Raw genomic sequence first — 16,565 nt, 5'->3', positions numbered from 1 at the left:
GTTTTTGCACAAGAAAACTGAGGTTGAGTGGCCTTGGTGCAAGGACCTGGAGATGCAAGGGCTGAAGCAGCTTCTCAGGCAGATTTGCTGGGAGGAGAGAAGGAGGTCAGTGGGCAGAATATGTCCTTGGGATATTTCACCCCAAGGGCACAAAACTGAGTGTGAAGGAATGAGAGCTGGACCATTCTTCAAAATGCTAGAATCTTAATTCTAAACTTAAAAAAAGTGGAGTCAAAGTGTTATCTCACGTAGGCTATAAATCTGATCAGTGCGGAAAGGGGGATTTGAACGCCTCAAACATTACAGTCTTTTTAAGACTTTTCAGTCCATGTAAAATTTTCCAATATCCTTCCTAAAAACAAGATACTACTTCAGAAAAGCAAGTTTTTAACAAAGATAAATCTGATCATACGATTGTGGACCAGTCATGTCCTCATCACACGTGACATGTTTTAAATGCAGTCTTCAAATTCCATGGCTATTTTCAGTTAACATTCTACCTTGTAAGAGTAAAAAACACATGGAAAATTCTGTTTTGCTCAAAAAGAATGTCTCCCACCTTGTTTATATCCCTTCTTATCCCTAGCATGTTATTATCACAAAGCTCCTTTCATATCTATAGGTGGTATGAGATCGCTGAAAAATGAAACTTTCAGTCAACTGCTTTTTGAAGGGCCCACCTGAAGCCTCTCTTTAGGCAGGATGTGGAGCAAGAACCTTGCTCCTATGGAATGCTCTTTGCTCTTCTTCTCAGCTAGTGGACAGCTCACCGGCTTGGAGAGAGAGAGTTAAAGGTACAAAGTAGGATTTCCCATTCTCAGAACAAGTTGAACAGTAGATAAGCCAGGAGGTTCCTCCCTCTATGTATACCTATGACTGATTCATTACGAGGTTTGACAAAAAGCAGCAAAATTCTGTAAAGCAAATATCCTTCAATAAAAAATAAATTAATTTTTTAAAATGGTACTTTGAATTCAGGGCCAAAGACAAACGCATCCTCCAAGTAAGAGTGAAACCATCCTTCCTACTGATTTGTCTATCCATCTTTACTAAACTCTTTTTACAGTTTAGTTCAAAATTTCTAAGAATGAGAACTAGTGCCATTGTATGTTATAGCTTCAGTGCAGAAATTGGGAAAGCATGAATCATAAAATTTGCTGAGACTATAGATTTCTGTACTGACATCCTACCAAGTAGATTTTCCATACTAATACTAATATTCCAGTTTAATTAATAATATGTGAAAGGAAAATAGAAGCATTTTACTCAGCATTAAACCACTGCATAATTGAAACCGGCTTCCTCACAGCAAGGATTTTTGCTGCTGACATTTGCTCTTCATCCTCCAGTTATTTTAAGTAAATAATTTTCACATCGAACTACCTCAGCTACTGTTTTATTTCAAAACGTGAAACCATGCACTTTGTAACCAACCAGTTTTTTCATTTAAAATTCCAAAAGGATACACTTGGTGCAAAGCAATTTTCAAAAAAATTTGTACATGACGTAAGCAACCCAGCCTCAAGAAGTTGTCCTACATTTTGTTTCTAAGTTCCATTGGGAGTGAAATCCTCATTTCCACTCAACACCAAGAGAAGCTGCTCTATATTTGCTTGATTTGCCTTAAACATTCTGTGCTCCTTTCCCAGTTCGATCTTTTGTTGTTGCTGTTGTTCTTTTAAATTTATCTTTAAAGAGAACATAAACCAGGTGGGAGGGGAACAGCCAGAGATGAGAATGGACCATCATTTCTAAGTTCTCTGTTGTCAACTCTCTCTGCATGACCTTCCGAGTGTGGGGAATGCCCATTCCTGCGCTTCCCTCTCCCCTGCCCACCCTGTGACCAACACTGAAATTAGGTCTGAGAGACCCCGTGTGTGTGTGTGTGTGTGTGTGTGTGTGTGTGTGTTTAGGGAATGGAGTTGACATTCCCCAGCCCCCGCCCCCCATCCCCAGTACAAGCACAGTGCCTGGACCCGAGTGAAAACCTTGGCAGTTCTTGTGCTTTACTTTGTAAACACTGTACAAATGTATTTGGGATTTTGTTTGAAATGAAGAAGTAAACTACTTATTAAATTTTTTTCTTCCTGTAAATATATATATTCAAATTCCAGGTATACAAACATTCCTTTAGCGTTTGGATTGTAAGAGTGTCTTTATTGGCTGGAGGCTGCTGCTTCCCGGCACAGCCTCCACCTGCTGTAGTTGAAAGCACAGTGTGTGGAATATTTGCTGTACTGCAGTACCATCGTCATTTCGGTTTGTTGAGTAAGTTGCAATTTGTGATGAAACAAAGTGGAAAGTAGTGCTTCATAATGAACAGATTTCCTTGGTTACATGATTTTTCTTGTAAAACTTTAAAAAAAAAAAAGAAGACTTGAAATTTTCTATATTTGGATTTTGTAGATTTTTTTTTTATTTTATTGCAACACAAGGTACCAAAATCATTAAATAAAGTACACTGTGGTCATTTTAACAGAAGTCCGAGTTCCTGATTCTTTCTAAGTCTAGGAAGAGAGCAGGACATTGTGGGTCTAAGATGAGAAGGTAAAATAAGGCTGTATTCACGGGCACAGTCTCCCAACAATGTGACTGAACCCTGCAAACAGAGCTGAGTTCTGTTGAATCTGAAATAAATTTAAAATTAAATTATATCAATTTCTAAGATATGTTTAATCTATACATCTTAGTCCTAAAAAGTAATAATGTTTCTCTAAAATGACTACAAAAGTGAAGAGATATTTCAGCTCACAAAGAGGCTTAAAAATGTGAATAATTGGTTTAAACATTAATAAAAGGAAACATTGTCAATGAACAAAAGTACTTTTTAAAAGGACAATGTTTCTAAGTGCCTGATTTTTCTACAAAATTAGGGTTTATGCTATACATAATTGTTTTTCTTAAAATATTTTAATTTTTTAAAGAATGTTCCATTTTCTATACAATTAGGTAAGTGTTCTACTGGTTCATGTAGCCTTTCTTTGTAGAATATTTAAAAGGAGCTGAAGCATCAGCTCTATGTGTAGAGAAACTGCTATACACAACAGATGGAACAAAGTTTAAAACTATTAGAAAGAACAAAGAATTGAAATAATCAAGAATTCACTTGTTTCTTTTTTAGAGAAATTTATCAGAGCTTTCTTTTTTCCTGACTGATAGTAAGACATGTTAAATGTAAAACTACTGGAAGCCCATCCGGTATTTTAAAAATACTGGAAAGACTCTTTCCAGTCTTTTTGGAAGCATCTATACTTTCTACATTGCGATTTTTAAGTGTTTGTGAACATCTGAACCAACTGACATGCACCATATGGAGTCACAAATATGAATAAAACACGAAGAATCCAGATATGTTAGTAGTTGTATTATCTGGTGGTAAAAGCAAGAGACGGGCACAGGCTCTTACGGGAGTTTCTAACACGCCCTGTGGGGGTGGAGGTGGGGAAGCCACACCATGAACGGAATCTGAGTCTCTGAGTGGATGGAGCAGAGGCCCCACTCCACCCCCACCCCCACCCTCAGCTGAACCACATTGGACACTAGCAAAACATACACTTCCACTGGGGTGAGCAACTGATATTTGGGGTTGTTTGTTACTTTCTGCTCTTATGGAGCATTCCATGGCCCAGTGATGTACAATTAGTTGTACATCATTGTACAAAGTGAAAAAGTTAAAATGTTAGCCACTCAGTCGTGTCTGACTCTTTATGGCCCCAAGGATGGTAGCCCACCAGGTTCCTCTGTCCATGGGATTCTCCAGGCAAGAATATTGAAGCGGGTAGCCATTTCCTTCTGCAGGGGATCTTCCCAACCCAGGGATCAAACCCAGGCCTCCTGCATTGCAGGCGAGTTCTTTACTGTCTGAGCCAACAAGGAAGCCCTCAACCATCAGTACAATTAATTCAACTCTCTCTACCTGTGGCCCAAAACCAAGGTGGAAAGGAAATAGCTACTTGTCTGTCTACTTTTTTTCATATTCTCTACAATGAACGAGTGCAGTTACTATAATCTGCAAACAAATAAAATTTATATTTAAGGGGAGTTTTAAAAAAAAAAAAGAAAAGAAAGAAAGAAAAACACACCATACTCCTGAATTAGAAAACTTAATTTGGTAAAGAATGCAATTTGCTTCTAATTAACCCAGAAACATAATGCAACAAAGCCCAAAAGATATTTTATAAAACTTGACAAAATGACTATAAAGTTTATGTGGAGGAATAAAAACACTGGAAAACCTAAAAGCTTATTTTTAAATGAATATGGATGAAGGTTTTCTCACCCAACCTATCATAAGTTGCAATAACCGTAAGTTTACTACAAATGAAAGATGGAGAAGGAAATGGCAACCCATCCCAGTATACTTACCTGGAAAATCTCGTGGTCTGAGGAGCCTGGCGGGCTACAGTCCATGGGATTGCAAAAGAGTCAGACATGCCTTAGTGACTAAAAAACAACCACCAATGAAAGAACAAACTTTAAAGTTCAAAAACAGAATCTGTACATATAATATAAATAAATTGAATGCATAATCAAAAACAAGAAAAAGGATGGTCTTTTCAATAGATGGTATTAAGATAACCAGCTCACCTCTAGGGACACCTCCTACCCCAAAATCAGATCGTACAGATTAAAGATACAATTGTAGAAAACCGCAAGTACAAAACTACTATATTAATATCACTTGAGGTGGGAAATATTTTCTAAGTTTTATTCCAACTGAGATAAAGAGATAGAGTTTATAATCAATATGAAAGTAGGCTATAGAGATACAGATAAATCGGTGATAGATTGATCTCCATTATTTCCCTTGAAGGAGAAACACAAATGTCCAAACATCAGCCGAAGTCTTGAACCTAGAAGACTGGACAAATACCCTACAATGTATAGGCAATGATATTCATAAGAGGGAAAATTGGAAATAACTGAAAAGCAAGCAATAAGAAATAAACTACAGTACACTCTTATAATGAGACACCCTCTCACAACTAAAAATAATAAATATTCTGAAAGTATCTTTACAGTGCTAAGTAGCTATATTGGGAAAATGAGGAAGGGATAAATTAAGAGTTTTGGATTCATATGTAGATACTACAATATATAAAATAGATAACCAACAAGCATCTATTGTGCAGCACAGGAAAGTATACTCAATGTTTTGTAAGAACCTATAAGGGAAAAGAAGTCCCTGCATAGTCCGGATGTGGGTAACTCTGCTAGGTTCATTTCTTGTGACTCTCTTTCCTGGCTGTGTTCTAGCCACAAAGAAATGCATTCAGTTGTTTCTCCAACAGTTCTGACACCTTCTCCAGTTCAGAAAGCTTGGCGCTGAGAGTGACCTCGAAGATGCTCCTCGTGGGTGAGTATTTGCATCTTGGTCATCTCAGTCTGCTGGAACAGAATCCTGTATACCGGGTGGCTTGAACAGCAGACCATCATTCCTCTCAGTTCTGGAAGCTGGCAGTTGGGTTCCTGGTAAGAATCCATTTCCGGCTCCTCCATGGCTGCCCACCTCCTGGGTGCTCTCCTGGCTTCTCCTCAGTCAGAGAGAGAAAGAGAGGAAGCTCACTGTCTCTTCTTCCAAGGGCTCTGATCCCATCTTGAGGACCCCACCCTCATGAGCTTACCTAAAACCAATTAACTCCCAAAGGTCCCACCACATTCAGGATTAGGGCTTCACCATATAAATTTTGAGGGACACAGAATTCAGTCCATAGCAATCTGTAACAGCCTTCCATCCCCAAATCTGAAATTTTATTCAACTGACCTCTTAAATTCATAACATTTTTACAGATTTCTTTGAATGAATGCTTCCTCAGGAGCACTGTGGTGACAGGCAGTTGCTAAAAAAACTATAGTCTTTGTTAATTTCTGAGATAATAAATTCAACTTTTAAACTTGCCTTTAACAAGAAAAGAGATTTAGGGCAATTAGGATATAATAAAGTCTTTGCCAAATGCAGCAAATTATTTTTTTTAAGCAGGTAAGAGTGCCCTGGAAATGTCATAACAAGCACAGGTTCTGTGTTTTGGAGTTACTGATCCATATAAGTGTTTTTCCCTACTTTTTTCCATTCCCAGAACATGTGAGTTTCAGTGTCTTAGTGTATGCAGCCACACGGGGCAAAGAGCAGTTCTTTTACACTGTGACTCTCATGATTGTTTTCAGCAGAACCAGATATCCAGGGATATTTTGGGAAATATAGACAAATTGGACTTAGAGAAGATGACTGCTGATTCTTGCCATTCTTCACGTGAAGCAAAATTGGAGGAAGTGCCTGGGAGGCAAGGAGCAGGAGCAGGAGCAGGGGCTGGAAACTGAGTGGGTGCTATGGTTTGCAATGACAATTGTGTGTATGTGTGAGATGATTTCTAATGATGAAATTGCACAAGAGAGTTTCCCAGCATTCCATGGGAGGATCCCCAACATCTTTGGGAAGACACGAGATCTCTATCCAAATAGAGCACCTGCCAGCCTCCTCCCAGTCTTACCAAACGTCCTCCTCTTGAGGGTGGACAGACCTGTCCTATTAATGCTGCTGCTCAACTGAAAATTCTGTGCTTCTTGGAAATTTTATGCCTGTTTCTCCAGGCGCCACACCACTTCGTGTGGTGAGGGTAGTCCAAACAAATTGAATGTGGGGACGGTGAGGTGGGGGTTGGGAGAAGATTGATAGGGAAAACACAAGGAAGACATGAAAAACCCAGTGTCAGGTTCAATCTTGTCTCTCTCCCTTCTTCCTTCACCCTCTAGCTCCCACTGCCAACTCTCTTTCATTGATATGTGTTATTGGCTGAATCGTTGTTTAGTCACTAAGTCATGTCCAACTCACTTGCAACCCCATGGACTGTAGCCCACCAGGCTCTTCTGTCTGTGGGATTTCCCAGGCAAGAACACTGGAGTGGATTGCCATTTCCTTCTCCAAGGGATCGATCCTGCGTCTCCTGCATTGGCAGATGGATTCTTTATTACTGAGCCACCAGGAAAGTGGGCCCCAACTGGATAAGTCAGGTCCCCTCCAATTCCTATGTTGAAGTCCCAACCCATAGTCCCTCAGAATGTGTCTGTACTTGGAGAGAGAGCCTTTAAAGAGGCGATTAGCTAAAATGAAGTCTTCAGGATGGATGGGAATCCAATATAAGAAGAAGAGGTTTGGACTCAAAGAGACCTGAGGGATATACGCACACAGAAGACACAGTGAGGATACCCTGTGAGGTGTCCTCCCTGCAAGGACGTGTGAGAAAATAGCCACCCACAAGCCAAACAGAGCAACCTTGGAGAAACCACACCTGCCAACACCTTGGACTTGTAGCCTCCAAAACTGAGGCAATAAGTTTCTGTGTAAGCCACATAGTGGTGCCTTGTTATAGGAGTTTCAGCAAGCTAGCACAGTATGTTTATTCTAATTCCACTGCAGTACTGAACACTTTGTCCTATTTTTCCTATTAAACAGCTTTCAAGTAGTTTGTTTCCAAAAAGTTCTCATGGATCCACTTCACTACAAGCAGAGGTGGTAGGGTGTGCACGGGCACCAGGGTGTGAGGACCAGCAGGCCCAGGGATCTGTAGGTAACACCGTGATAAAGGGAACAAGGGGAACCCCAAAGCTTTTTGATGTAAAAGAGGCTGTAGAAGATCTGAGAATGAGAGGGGAAGGGAGGAAGGGAAGAAAAAGCACTCTGTCTATTTTTGTTCCCCAGCTGTGGACTTACTAGACAGTTTTAAGCAGATTTAATAAGGTTTTGGGGCTTCCCAGGGGGCTCAGTGGTAAAGAACCTCCCTGCCAATTCAGGAGACCCAAGAGACAAGGGTTCCCTCCCAGAGCTGGGAAGATCACCCAGAGGAGGACATGGCAACACACTGCAGTATTCTTGCCTGGAAAATTCCATGGACAGAGAGGCCTGGCAGGCTACAATTCATGGGGTCGCAGAGTCGGACTTGACTTAGCAACTAAAAAGCAAACAACAAATAAGGTTTCCAGGTTACAGATTTTCCTCCCCTGGGTAAGCTTCAGGTCCTAGGACTTGCTCCTGGGACCCGAGATACAACTGCTGATAAGCAAAGAAAAGACTAGGAGGGAGGAAGAATGCTAAATTACACATCTGAGCGTCCCCAGCGTGATTGTGGGGCAACTCTAAAGGTAAGCAGATTTACATTTGCTCTCTTTGTAAGAGAGGGCTTGCCATGAAGTTCCCTCAGGCTGGGGCACTGAGAACATTTGCATCTCCTTAGGTCACAGCAGGAGAAGGCAACGGCACCCCACTCCAGCACTCTTGCCTGGGAAATCCCATGGGCGGAGGAGCCTGGTGGGCTGCAGTCCATGGGGTCGCGAAGAGTTGGACACGACTGAGGGACTTCACTTTCACTTTTCACTTTCATGCATTGGAGAAGGAAATGGCAACCCTCTCCAGTGTTCTTGCCTGGAGAATGCCAGGGACGGGGGAGCCTGGTGGGCTGCCGTCTATGGGGTCGCACAGAGTCAGACACGACTGATGTGACTTAGCAGTAGCAGCAGCAGCAGCAGGTCACAGCAGAGTGGGGTCCCTGTCAAACTTTGTACTTTCAAATGTCCACTATATGAATTAATTCAGAGTGTTAACACAAGTTCGCGTGTCTGAAGCAGAGTGAGGCCAAAACAAAGTTTGGAGCAGAGAAAGATTTATTGCAGGGGCTCTGCGAAAGAGCCTCAAGCTCCCTAAAGGGTTTCTGCAAAGCAGTTTCAAAAGACAGGTGGAGGGGATGGGGGTGGGGGGATGAGGGGCAGGTGGCAATGTGTATGATAAGCTCCGGCACAATTCTCTGATTGGCCAGTGGTGAGGTCACAGGGCAGTGTCACAGGGGTTCACATGGTCAGTCCTTAGGCTTCATGAGGCTTGGGACTGTGTATTCACAGTCCTCAAGTAGTTAACATCTTCCATTTGTAGGGGGGGTTTTACATCTGCAGAACATATATAGATCCTTCAGAGAGGAGCTAAAGTGAAGAAGGGCTTCCCTGATGTCTCGGATGGTAAAGAAGCCACCTGCAATGTGGGAGACCTGGGTTCAATCTCTGGATTGGGAAGATCCCCTGGAGAAGCAAATGGCAACCCACTCCAGTATTCTTGCCTAGAGAATCCCACGGACAGAGGAGCCCAGCAGGCTACAGTCCACGGGGTTGCAAAGTCAAACACGACTGAGTGACTTAACACTTCATTTCACCTCAAAGAGAAGGAAACTGGGGAAGGCCTGTCTCGGGAAGGCCCTGTAGGGTTCTGCTAGGTTACAGCAGGTGAGTCATACTAGGTGCAGGAAGACTCGGAATATAACCATAACTACTTCTGGATAATCTAGTCTGAGTTGATTTCCGCTACTTACTCACAAAAAGATTCTGATTAATACACCAAGATTCATATCTGTAAGCCAAAAGGCCAAAATTATGCATTTACAATGACAAAGAAACTGGCAAGATATTATGTGTTTCCTAATAAATTTTTTTTTCCTCTGCTCTGGGGAAAATATTTCTTCCTAAGTCACCTGAAACTGTACTGTACTCAAGAAATATTGAAAAAGTCTTATTCTTCCTTATTTCTTTTTCAATTTCCATGCAGAATATCACCCTCCTATCCTGACAATAATAAATGTCATCATTAATTAGACCAAGTTTATTAAATTATATTCATATTACTTCCTTGAGAATTTTTTCAGATGATTTAAAAGGCTTTCTTTCCAGTCTCATCGGTAACAAATTATCTCTGAAGGTGGTTTTCCCATTTTCATTTTACTCTCAAATCCTGAGGGTACATCCTAGTTGTGGTTGATGTCACTCTTGCCCAAATTATGGTTTCTGCTAAAATTTCATCTTTAGGAAATTGTGATTAGAAGGAACTTCTTCACCCATAGTTCATCCCTTCAGGGATAACTGCTTGAATCAAAAAAAGGAAAACATTGGGCTGAAGTTATTTATCAATACAAACTTACAATATTAAGAGGCAAATTCTGCAGTGAGGCAAATTCTGCAGTAAGGCAAAGGGGATTTTTCCCTGTTCCCTATCCAAGGGAACAGCCTTATTGACTATTTAATAATTATCCTCATGGCTTATTTCCATTTGTAAGATGGATTTCTAGACTGCTAAAATCAATATGTCCCCTTTAAATTTATAAGGGAGTTCAATGTTGCTGACCCTGAATCTTACTGGTCCTGCGGTACATGCGTACAAGTTGCTTCAGTTGTGTCTGATTCTTTGTGATCCTATGGACTGAAGCCCACCAGGCTCCTCTCTCCATGGGATTCTCCAGGCAAGAATACTGGAGTGTGTTGTCATGTCCTCCTTCAGGGGATCTTCCTGATCCAGAGATCGAATCTGAGTCTCATGTCTCCTAAACTGGCAGGTGGGTTCCTTACCTCTAGCACACCTGCAATGCCCCCTGGCTCCGTGACAAGAAAGAGAGATTGGGATGTGTGGAAAGAGCAGGAGCTCTCTACTTCCATGATTTAATTCCCTGGGGCCTGAGGTTTGCAACTGAAATAATAAGAAAATAATGTCATGAGTTCAGAAAATTAATAAACTGTCTCCAACAAATTTGATAGCTCTATTTTTAAGATAAACAAAATTTGTGAATAACAGGAAAACAACAGATGTTCCCATTTGGAAGTTCCTTAGCATATCGAATACAATCATTTTTAAAAATTTACTTGCAAAATTGTGACATTAATTAACAATACTTTCAATCATAGAAAGATATTGAAATGATCATGGCTATAATCCCCCAAAAGGGGATGATTCATTAATTCTAAGAAAAAAATAAATTGTGTTTTTTTGATATGCCATTTCTGGATCATTGTTCAGGTTTTTTTCAGAGAAGTTCCCACCACCCACGTCATCATCCTTCTCAAATGTTCAGTGGGGTGTGTTATTCCCCTGCTCCCCTTTCTGCCTGGCTGGACAGCTTCATTAACTGACTAACATCTTTCCCTGTTTTTCAGCTGCACTTCAAGTATCAGGAAGGGTTAACAAAGAGCTGAGCCAATCCAGCTTTCCTTTAAAAGAAGAGAAAGCCTGTGTCTTAACCAGCTGTAGTAACAAAATATCATAGACTGCATGGCTTACCCAACAGATATGTATTTCTCAGTTTTGGAGGCTGGGAATTCCAAGATCCATGTGGACTGATTCAATTCCTAGTGAGAGCCTCTTTCTGGGTTGTAGAAATCACCTTCTCATTGTGTCCTTATATGGTGGTGGAAGGTGGGTGCCCGCCTCTTCCTCTTCTTACAAGGACACCAACCTTCATTACCTCATCTAACCCAGATCACTTCCCAAAGGTTCTAGTTCCCAATACCGTCACAGTGGGGGTTAATGTTTCAACATAATAAATTTGTAAGGGACCCAAATGTTCAAGCCATAACAATCTGCACACTGGAATAAGACAGTAAATAAAATGTGCAGGCATAAATCACAATTCAGGTGAAATATATAATTTTTAATTAATCAATATACATGGAATTCATTAATATTAATCCATCACATCAAAACATACTAAGTACTGTACTGAATAGGGTAGGTTATATAATAGGAAACCAAATGACTCAGATGCCTGAGAAACAAAGATATGAGCTCCAGGTACATCATGAGATTCCTCCTTCCCTAAATTTTCTAAAATATTTTTGATTAGATACTCTCCTTTCATTTTGAGTTTCAGCTGTTCATAACATAATCCCACATATAGTTTAGTGATTATTTAATTAGGAACCACTCCAGTTCAAAAAAAAAAATCAGTGGTGAGAAAAATATATATTCTCCAAAGGAGTTCATGAAAATACAAGTCTAAATATGAAGAAGAAACTAACTCTATAAATAGAGTTAGAGTTCTTAAATCTACCTAAGCAGTAACAGAGTGGAATATATGCAAGATACAGGGTTGCCTGACTACAGAGTTCTAGGAGAACCTGGACAAACCACTTTAGAGAAGCGGTCCCCCCAAAATGACTTATTTCAAGCAATCATACTAATGCACGTCTACTATGTCACTTGGGCTTGAACACCCTTTGCATTATCCAATTATCAGCTTCAAAAGAAGACTGAGCATAAAATCTTACCAGTTTATTCTTCAGTAAAAACTAAAATAAAATCTAAAAGTGCCCATTGTGCTGTTTTCCATACCAAAATAAGTCTTTTTCACAGGAGTGTTTCTCGGATATCCTTCCAATCTTAACCTCCTTGCCAACCATTTACAAGAAAGGCACAGAGTGCTTACTGTAGGAGAATACTTCATCATCCCAAACCAACACACTTGAAGACACATTATTTTCATTTTGTGTTTTTGCACTTTTAATTTGTTAATAGAGAACGCTGTTCTTGGCTTGACTGAGATTCTAAAAATAAGCTGTTTTTAAAATTCTCTTTTCCCCCCTCTAAGATTAAAACTGTTTTATCCAGCATTCCCAGATGCTTCATGCTCACTGTCCAGACTTTGATAGCATAACATGTCATCTCAAGACCTGTATTTGCTTTCCTAGAATTCTTAATACTGCTGGTCCAAGTCTGTGTGCCCAAAGCATAGTGAGGCCAAACAAGCTGAAATGTCTGAGCTCGGAGCAGAGAAAGTTTTATTCCAAGGCCTTGCCAAGAGATAGGTGGCTCATACTTTAAAAACCCTGCGCTGGGGTCGCAGTGTCTGATCAGTTTGGACACAATTCTCTGATTGGCTGGTGGTGAGGTCGCAGGGTGGTGTCACATGGGTTCACATTGTCAGTCCTTAAGCTCCAGGAGGCCTGGGGCTGTGTGCTCATGGTCCTCAAGTAGTTAGCATCTTCCATTTGCTGAGGGCTTTTACATCTACAAAACAACTCAGGAAATGTGCGTCCAATACTATTATCTAGGTCCTTCAGAGAGGAGCTAAAGTGGAGGATAGCTGGGAAGGCCTGTTCCGGAAAGGTCCCTGGGTCCTGCTCAGTTACAGTACCAGTCAGTGAGTAACAAGCTGAGAGGGAAAGGAAGGCAGGTAGGGAGGGATGGCTGGGAGGGCAGGATGGTAGTTCTATTTACGCCATTTCATTTACTTTTCATTAAAGCCCTAAAGGGAAGATACTGTTAACAACATTTTCAAATGGTGAACCACACGCAGACCCATGGAGGTTCAGCAACTTGGCCAAGACCAGGCAGATAAGCAATAGCAGAACTCAAGAACAACATCAAGTCAGGGTTGTCTGACTCTAAAGCATACACTCAGATTACTCCTCCCTGGTTCTTCCCACACATCCACCATTGGTCAAAAATATTGGAGAGTTGATTAAATCAACCGATCCATTTTGTTGTTCAGTTGCTCAGTCATGTTCAACTCTTTGGGACCCATGGACTGAAGCACACCAGGCTTCCCTGTGCTTCACCATCTCCCAGAGTTGCTCAAATTTCTGTCTATTGAATTGGTGATGCCATCCAACCATCTCATCCTCTGTCGCCCCCTTCTCCTCTTGCCCCCAATCTTTCCCAGCATCAGGGTCTTTTCCAATGAGTCAGCTCTTCAAATCAGGTGGCCAAACTATTGGAGTTTCAACTCAGCATCAGTCCTTCCAATGAACAGTCAGGGTTGATTTCCTTTAGGATTGACTGGTTTGATTTCCTTGCTGTCTAAGACACTCTCAAGAGTCTTATCCAGCACCACAGTTCAAAAGAATCAATTCTTCAGCGTTCAGCCTTCTTTATGGTCCAACCCTCACATTCGTACATGACTACTGGAAAAACCATAGCTTTGACTATACAGATCTTTGTTGGCAAAGTGATGTCTCTGCTTTTTAATATGCCATCTCGGTTTGTCATAGCTTTTCTTAGGACACTGATTTGGGGGAGGGAAAGCACGTAGTACCTGACAAAGAGAGAAATCTCTCTTTCACTTGGGAGCCTATTGGGGAGCCAGGTGAATATCCCCAGCATGGCCAAAATAAATAAATAATACAAATAAAATAAAAATATGTTTTTAAAAATGTTCATTTCCTTTCATTCCAGCCTTGTGGAATGAATTCATACTGGTCACACTCAACAGTCAACTTTCACTTACAATAAATGTCTAATTCTATTCACTAACTCGATTAAATCTGGAACCTGTGTTGTGTCCTAAAACAGTCTAAATAAAACTCAGTCCCTGCTGAACATGTCAGACTGCCCCATCTGATCCTGTGATGATGTCAACCATTCTAACCAAGGAGTTTGTAATTATTTCAGGAGGAAAGCTTCTAATTAGCACCAAACAGTTTTCTAGCAGCAGCTGGAACATCCACATCCAGGATACAGGAAGCCAAATTGAAGGAGGGATCCAGACAAGTATGCACACAGAGGGATCCAGGCAAGGATGCGCACAGAGGGATCCAGACAAGGATGTGCACAGAGGGATCCAGACAGGGATGCACACAGAGGGATCCAGACAGGGATGCGCACAGAGGGATCCAGACAAGGATGTGCACAGAGGGATCCAGACAAGGATGCACACAGAGGGATCCAGGCAAGGATGTGCACAGAGGGATCCAGACAAGGATGCACACAGAGGGATCCAGACAGGGATGCGCACAGAGGGATCCAGACAGGGATGTGCACAGAGGGATCCAGACAAGGGGGCACACAGAAGGATCCAGACAAGGATGTGCACAGAGGGATCCAGACAAGGATGCACACAGAGTCTCTTCTCACTCACTCAGCATCTCTACTTCCTGTGTGTCTCTGGGCTTTGAAAGGAAGATGAAACTTCCTGTATTCGCATGCTTCCATTTTCCTAGGCTTTTAACTGAGAGCTTACTTTAGGGAAAAGTGATGGGGAATGCTATATACATTCAGGCACACCTTGGAGAAATTATGGGTTCTTTCCAGTCCACCTCCATGAAGCAAATATCAGAAGAAATTGAGTCACATGAACTTTTAGCTTCCCAATGCGTGTGAAGGTTATGTTTACATTATACCATGTCTATGAAAAGTATATCACATTGTGTCTAAAAATCAACACACGTATCTTAATTAAAAAATACTTTATTGAGCTTCCCTGGTGGCTCAGTGGTAAAGAATCTGCCTGCCAATACAAAAGGTGTGGGTTCTGTCCCTGATCCAGGAAGATCCCACATGCCACACGCAGAGCAGCTGAGCCCATGCACCACGACTATTGAGCCTGTGCTCTAGGTCCTGGGAGCCGCAACCACTGAAGCCTGGGTGCCCTGGAGCCCCTGCTCCGCAACAAGAGAAGCCACTGCAATGAGAAGCTTCTAGAGAGCAGCCCCAGCTGACCGCAGCTAGAGAATAGCCCACACAGTAATGAAGATACAGCAGAGCCAAAAATAAACAAAGGGATAAATATCGATTTTATAAAAAATACTTTATTGCCCAAAGAATAGTAACCATCATTTTGAGCCTTCAGTGAGTACCTAATCTTTTTCCAGGTGGAGCCTCTTGCCTCAATGTGGACTGCTGCTGATGGATCAGGGTGGTAGTTGCTGAAGGATGGGGTGACTGTGGCAATTTCTTAAAGTAAGACAGTAATGGGCTTTGCCCCATCAGTAGACTCCTCCTTTCATGAAAGACTTCTCTAGGCATGCAATGCTATATGGGACTCTTCCTCTCATTTGGCCTGATTTCAATATTGTTGTGCCTCAGAGAGTAAGGAGGCCAGAGGACATGTATGGAAATGGAAGAGTGTCCCATGCGTGGAGCAGTTAGAACACACATAACATTTATCCATTAAATTTGCAGTGTTTTATGGGAGCACTAGGCTTCCAGGGTGGCTCAGTAGTAAAGAATCCACCTGCCAATGCAGGAGACACAGGTTTGATCCCTGGATCAGGAAGATCCTCTGGAGAAGGAAATGGCAACCCACTCCAGTATTCTTGCCTGCAAAATCCCATGGACGGAGGAGCTTGGCAGGCTACAGCTCATGGGGTCACAAAGAGTCAGACATGAGTGAGCGACTAAACAACGTCAACAAGCAACAGGAGCACTGGCATCCCAAACAATTACAATAGTAACATCAAAGATCACTGATCACAGATCACCGTAACAGATACAACAATAATGAAAAGTTCTGAAATAATGTGAAAATTATGACTTTTGAGAATTCATGGAAACACACATTTATTTAGGATTTTCTCTCTACTAATTTTCATTCTTAGACAGGTGCAAGGAGGGCCGTGCAGATGAACAAGAGCCCTGCAGGGGGGTCAGAATCCTGGGACAGAGAAACACAGACCCTGCAAGCTGAATGCAAGGTCACTGTGACCTGCAGGGCAATGCAGATATTAACAAAGGCTTCAGAAGGACTGAGAAGGAAGAGATTAATGTCTTGAGGATCTGGGATGTTGTGTTGGAAGAGAAAAGTTGCAACAAAGACTTAGGTGTAAAAATTATCTTTTAAAAAGAGTAGGATTCTATGTATAAAATAGACAATTGACAAGAACTTACTGTATAGCCCAGGAACTCTACTTAGTGCATTGTGGTGACCTGAATGAGAAGGAAGTCCAAAAGGGAGGGATATATGTATATGCCCACAGGCTTCTCTGTCCACAGGATTTCCCATTCAAGAATACTGGAGTGGGTAGCCTTTCCTTTTTCCAGGCAATCT

Source organism: Capra hircus, chromosome 14 (assembly GCF_001704415.2).
Source record: "Capra hircus breed San Clemente chromosome 14, ASM170441v1, whole genome shotgun sequence".
Taxonomy (NCBI): Eukaryota; Metazoa; Chordata; class Mammalia; order Artiodactyla; family Bovidae; genus Capra; species Capra hircus.
This window is presented reverse-complemented; position numbering follows the sequence as displayed.